Source organism: Elaeis guineensis, chromosome 8, assembly GCF_000442705.2.
Source record: "Elaeis guineensis isolate ETL-2024a chromosome 8, EG11, whole genome shotgun sequence".
Taxonomy (NCBI): Eukaryota; Viridiplantae; Streptophyta; class Magnoliopsida; order Arecales; family Arecaceae; genus Elaeis; species Elaeis guineensis.
The window spans coordinates 27,659,485-27,666,145 of record NC_026000.2 but is presented as its reverse complement, the minus strand read 5'-3'; positions in this window follow the sequence as shown (position 1 = coordinate 27,666,145).

The following is a 6,661-nucleotide window of genomic DNA, read 5'->3' as shown; positions in this document are numbered from 1 at the left end:
GTCTATTTAAACCCGCCCTTCCGCCTTTTGGGGCCCTATTCCACCTGAGAGTTCTATCGGTGTTCGCCTTTTCTTCGAGAGCCCTGATCCTCCTTGGTGTCTTCCTTGGCTCTAGGCATCCTTCTAGTCATCCCTGTCCTCGCCCCTCTGCATCCTTCAGAGCGATCTAGGTTAGTCCCGGAGCCCTTATTTTTCTTCTTGCCATTTAGGAGTCTTTTCTCCTCCATTTTTTTTCTGTCGCATTCCTCTGATTTGGTCTCCCGCAACCTCTCGTCCCTTGTCCCGCCTGATTTCTCCGGATTCTTTAGGGTCTTCGTTTGAAATCATTCGAAATATTTTCCGGCACCTCTGCCTCTAGCAGATCCGGGAGTTCTTCCGCCTCAGCCCCCAGGACCCCACTCTGTAGACGAACCCACATCTGGGGCTGGGCTTCGCCCGATTTTTGCATCGGGTGTCATTCCCTACTCCCTGACTCTGGATGAACTCCTACTGATAAGAGTTCAGTATGGAGTTTCTCCGGAGTACGATCTGAAGCTTCCTGGCCCCTCCGACCAGGCCAGCACTCCCCCACCCGGTCATTTCTGCCTGTACCAGGAGGCCTTCCGTGCCGGACTCTGACTTCTGCTTCCGTCCTTCGTCGTCGCCCTTTTCCGCTTCTTAGATATTTCTTTAGCTTCAGTTGCTCCGAATTCCTTTAGGTTTTTGATGGGGTTCCTCTCCCTTTGCCATGTAGTCGAAGTTCAGCCATCCCTTTCTTTGTTTAGGCATTTTTACACCTTCAAGTGTCACCCTTTGACGAAGGATTAGTGGTATTTCTCCCCCCAGTTTGGCAAGAAAGGGTTGCTGAAAGGTGCTCCTTCTTCGATCCACAACTGGAAGGGGGAATACCTCTTCGTCCACTGCCCGACTTTGAGGCTAGGCCTGCCCCCTTGGGGCTCTCTGAGGGACTCTGTCCGTCGGGCCCCCAGCCTGGGAGAGGACGACCTTCAGGCCGCCCGGAAGCTTCTTGACTATTCCGCTCCTTCCTTCCCAACCTTCTGAAGGAGCAATTTCTGTTCAACATCGGCTTGAGCCCCCAGGATCCTGCAAGTATTCCGTCTCTTCGTTTCTCTTCTTTTCTTCCATCCTTCTTCTTTTTTTTTCTCTTTTTTTTCTTTTTTTTTTTTTTGCGTGTCACTTCTTCCTTCTTCACCCCATCGCTGATTTTTAATTGATTTTTTTTTTTAGGAATGGACGCCGAAGCAGCATGGATGCTTGCCAGGGGGCTCAAGGCCCACAAGAGTAAAGGTGCCGCGGCCTCCGGATCAGCAAAGAAGGCCAAAGTGGAGGAGATGAGCTCGACCGCACCTATCCAGGTGGCTCCCACGGTCGACGTTCCTTCGGACGCCGAACCACCGGCCCCCCGGGCCTCTTCAAGGAGTCCCCCCACTGGGGCTCCCGTTTCGGAGGTCCATTCCACGGAGGCGCCCGGAGTCGAGAGGGGGAGGAGAAGGAAGTCGGTGGCCCGCAAGGTGAGTAGCCACCGAGCCGCCGTTGAGGAGTCCCTTGGTTCCGAAGGAGAACCGGAGAATCCCTTCAATGACAGGGACTTGATCAAGCAGTTGATCAATGACTGCATTCTGCCTGAAGTCGTCGAGAGGATTGATTGCGTCGATCCTGAGCAGCGGGTTTGGGACTCCCTAGGATCCTTTCTCGAGATAAACAAATCTTCATTTAATTGGCTTTCTGACCCTTGTTCTGATCCCCCAGCCGCCCTTGCAGATCGGGCACCAGCACCTTGCCAATATCGAGGCGACGAACCGGACGAGGAGGGATGCCATCCAGGTGGAGGAGCGTCGTCGGGCTGGAATCGCCCGTCTCGAAGAGAAGGCAGCCGAGGTAGTCGCCCTCCAAGAGGTCCTGGAGAGGGAAAAATTGGCTCAGGAGGAAGAGAAGCAGACCTCAGAGGAAACGGTGAGAAAGGCGGAGGCTGAGGTCGCCAATTTGGCAGAGCAGATTTCGGTCCTGGTCTCGGAGGCCAAGGCCCTTGCGGTGGAGGAGTTCAAGGCCTCTACGGAGATGAGGGACCTGAACGTCAGGTTCGGCCAAGAGGCATTCATCAAGGGATTCGAGCTCTGCCAGGAGAAGGTGGCCAGTAAATTTTTTGAGCTCGATCTCAGCTTCTTGGACGAGGAGTCTGAAGATGAGGCCGATCCCTCTCCTGCTGCTACTACTGCCGCAGCCCCCCTTCCAGGGACACCGAGTTCCCCAACTCCTACTGCAGAGGTCTGAGACCTCCGACCTTGTATTTTTTTTTACTGCAATTTTTCTTTTCCTTTTTGTCTTTAAGAAACATCCAATCAATAAAGTTGAATTTCTCATCGTGGATGGCTTCTCCTCTCTTCCTTCCTCCTTTTCGTTTTTCTTTCTGCATTGAAACGCGCCTTGACGCTTTTTCTCCCGATGGCAGTATCCTGCCATAGTGCTTCCCCTACCACGGGGGGTCCCGCTGAAGTCCACGATCCAGCGTCTGAAGAAAGAAGTTCATCATTTGACGAAGAGGTCGAAGAAGATGGATGGCGAACTCCGCAGGTTGAGGGAGAGCCACTCTGAAGCCACCGCAGAGGCCACCTGCTTTCAGAATCTCCACGTGAAGGGGATCATGGAGTACAGTCGGAGGAAGGCGAACTTTGCGAAGGAGCTTGAGGAACACAAGAAGCACGCCAGCGATCGAATTTGGGCTCAAGCTGCCAAGATCAGTTCTCTCAGGGTGGAGCTGTCGGCTACCCAGGAGAGGATTGGCCGGCTGGAAGGAAGTTCATCCCAGCTTTTGACTCAGGCCGACAGTGATCGAGAGTGGTCGAAGAAGGTCTTGGACCTTCAACAACAGCTTCAGGATGCCGAGGTGGGCTACGACGCGCATCGGGCCGGCTGGCGCAGGCAGGTGGACGAATACAAGGGGAAGCTCAGGATGGCGATCGACGAGGTTGCCCGCCTTCGAAGGCAGCTAGCTGAGGGGGCTCAATCTGCTTTCGCTCGGGATTCCGACGAACTCTAATCCCTGAGAAGGACCACAGAAGAACTATCTATCGCTTTTGGGGAGGGGAAGGTCGAGCTGCAGCAATTGAAGATCCAGCTGGTATACGAGCAGCGGACAGTCAAAGACGCGGAGGCAGAGTCCGAGGTCTTGAGAAAGAGGCATCGAGAGGTGGAGAACGAAAGCCAGCGACTCCGTCGGATATTCCAGGACATGCTGCTGAAAAAGAGGGAGCTAGAAGAAGAAGTTGAAAATCTGAGGCAGTCCTTGATAAGGGGTGAAGCAGATAATTCGAGGTCGGAAGGAGCAGAGCTTTCCTAGGGCTCTTTTTGGCCTTCCATCTTTCGATGTATATATTTTTTCTTTTGTTGTTTTGTTTTGTTCTTGTGGTTTTGCTTTTCTTCCTTTAGCCTTCTGGGCTTTGTAGTATATATTTCGTGAATAAAATGAAAAGGGAATTTTGTGTTATCTCGTCCTATCTCGTCCATGCATTGTATTAAATTGTCGTCCGTCGAATTTCTTTGTCTTTTAGCTTGTTCGACGTTGACGTCGTTTGGAGGTGCCCAGTCGTCGCCACGCTGATTTGCTTTTCTTTTCGCCCATGGCCGTAGGCTCGAGCTCGATGGTCCGAACTCCGCATTACTTCGAAGGGGTCATTATTTTCTTGACCTGTGTCGAGAGCCTTCTTAGAGATCGGGGATATTTGGTAGGAACTTTCCGTCTTTGTTGAGATGAGGTTCCCTAGGTCTTTGGTGTGGTTTGTTTTTCATCTGTTGCCGATGTAATTCGTAGCTTTCCTTTTTAATTTTCCTCCTCTTTTTCGAGTGAGGGTCCTCCCCTTACTTTTTGTGGGGTCGTGTAGAAGTGTAGAGGTGCTATTGAGGGGACTTTTCTCTTTATCCAATTTTGTTGGGCAGTCGAATTTTTATCATCGTCAGGACGAGGTTCTCCTTCTGTTCTTGACGTAGTCGATCTTAGCTCAGGTTAGGATGAGGTTCTCCTCCTATTCTCAATGGGACTGTGGGGGCACATAAGGGTCGTTGCAAGGGCCTCTCCCCCCATCCGGTCTAAAAGAATCGGGCCTTCGACTTTGCTCATGTCAGGATGAGGTTCTCCTCCTGTTCCTAACATGGCTGTGGGGGCACATTAGGGCGTTGTAGGGCCTCCCCCCATCCGGTCTAAAAGAACCGGGCCTTTGACTTTGCTCATGTTAGGGCGAGGTTCTCCTCCTGTCCGTAACATGGCTGTGGGGCACATAAGGGCGTTGTAAGGCCTCTCCCCCATCCGATCTAAAAGAACCGGGCCTTTGACTTTGCTCATGTTAGGGCAAGGTTCTCCTCCTGTCCCTAACATGGCTGTGGGGGCACATTAGGACGTTGTAGGGCCTCTCCCCCATCCGATCTAAAAGAACCGGGCCTTCGACTTTGCTCATGCTAGGACGAGGTTCTCCTCCTGTTCCTAGCATGGCCATAGGGGCACCTAAGGGCCGTTATATGGGCCTCTCTCCCAATCCGATCTCAAAATAATCAGACTTTTATTTTATTTATGTTAGGACGAGATTCTCCTCCTGTTCCTAACATGACCATGGGGGCACCCAAGGGCCGTTATATGAGCCTCTCCCCCAATCCGATCTCAAAATAATCAAACTTTCATTTTATTTATGTTAGGATGAGGTTCTCCTCCTATTCCTAACATGACCATGGGGGCACCCAAGGACCGTTATATGGGCCTCTCCCCCAATCCGATCTTAAAATAATCGGACTTTCATTTTATTTATGTTAGGATGAGGTTCTCCTCCTGTTCCTAACATGACCTTGTTTTGATTGTTTGAAGGGGTTATCCCCAGTCGTAACAAGTTCATGCCAAAAGGGAAAGACATACAAAGTCGAAAGAAATTTTGATTCAAAGCAAAGTCGTTAGTAATACATTTACAGATTTTTCGAGTCCCATGGTCGTGGAAGGTCCGCTTCTCCTTGAGGTCCTCCAGTGATGGAGTTGATGATCCCGATTGGAGGCCGATCTCCGAGTTGTTCTTCCCTCCTCGGTGGTTCAGATTGCGGCAGGGCCCTTGGCTGATCCTCTCTGCCCTCAGGTCGGCATCGAATGAACCTGTCGAGCCGACCTCGCCGGATGAGCTCCTCGATCTCATCTCGAAGCTGGATGCATTCCTCCGTGTCGTGGCCGTGGTCACGATGGTAGAGGCAGAACTTGTTAGGGTTGCACTTCTCGGGGTGCGTGTGCATTCTCTCTGGCCTTGGGAGCTGCTCTCTGACTTCCATCAGCACTTGGGTCTTCGATGCGTTGAGGGGGGCATAGTTGCGGAACCTTCCTGGGGGAGAGCCCCGTCGAGCTCGACGCTCCGGGCTTCCCTGCCTGCGTGCTCGAGGAGGAGTCTGGACGCGCTTGTGCCCGGGAGGAGTTCGGGAATGTGGCCGAGCTTTTCTCGACCCTTTTTCGACTGTGGGCTTACTCGAGTCTCCCACCTGCCGCTCTCTCGCAGTCTCCTCATCCTTCATCTTGAAGGCTTCCTTCGCTCGGGCATACCCTTCGGCCCGAGCCAACAGGTCAGCAAAATTCCTGGGGTATTTCTTCTCTAGGGAGAACAAAAGGTTGTTCTTCTGAAGGCCGCCCTTCAGAGCGGCCATTGCTACCGACTGGTCCAAGTTCCGGACCTCCAGCGCGGCGACATTGAAACGGTTGATGTAGGCCCGAATGAACTCTCCCTCCCTCTGCTTGATGTTGATGAGGGACTCCGAGCCCTTCCGGGGATGCCGGCTGCTGACAAAATGAACCACGAATTGATGGCTCATCTGATCGAAGGAAAAGATGGTACCCGACTTCAGCGTCGAGTACCAGTTTCTCACCGCTCCCTTCAAAGTGGATGGGAAGGCTCGGCATAGAATGGCGTCGGGCGCGCCATGAAGCAGCATCATTGTCCGGAAGGCCTCCAGGTGGTCAACCGGATCCGAAGTCCCGTCGTAGCTTTCGAATTGAGGGAGTTTGAAGTTTGGCGGGATCAGTTCCTGCATGATCGTTTGAGAAAAGGGAGGGTCAGTACAAATGTCCTCACCGTAAATGGGGGGAGCGTGGCGGAGTTCCTCAATCCGCCGGTTCATCTCCTGAAGCCTCCGGTCCAGGAAATCCTCTCGACTACGGGTCTCGAGGGTCTTCTGGCAGGATGGAGGCAGAGATCTTCTGGGGGTGGAATCGTGGTCCAACTGGGGGCTTTCCACCCTTGGATTCGTCTTTCCAGAAAAGACTGGGCGGCTGGCCCAAGTGGCCCGCCCCATCGCCGGATTTTGCAGTTCTGGCGATGCTCTTTCCGATCGCACGGATGCCTGCGGCTGCTGCTGCTGTTGCATGGCCTGCACAGCTTCAGTGAGGCCTCTGACCTGCTGCACTAGTAGGTCGAATTGCTCCGTGCCCACCGCCGTCGTCGGAGGAGGGGGTAGAGGCTGGGAGACTGGAGGTGAGGTCGGAGCCTGAGATCTGACTGCGTAGGTCGTGGATCACCGTGTGGATGCTTTACGGGGAGGCATCGGGCAAAGATCTAGTGGGGGAAGGAGGATAAGACGCCAGAAAAGATAACCGGAGGTGGTCCTGTTGAGCGCTCCTTTAAGAACAAGGGTACTGCGAAGACACAGG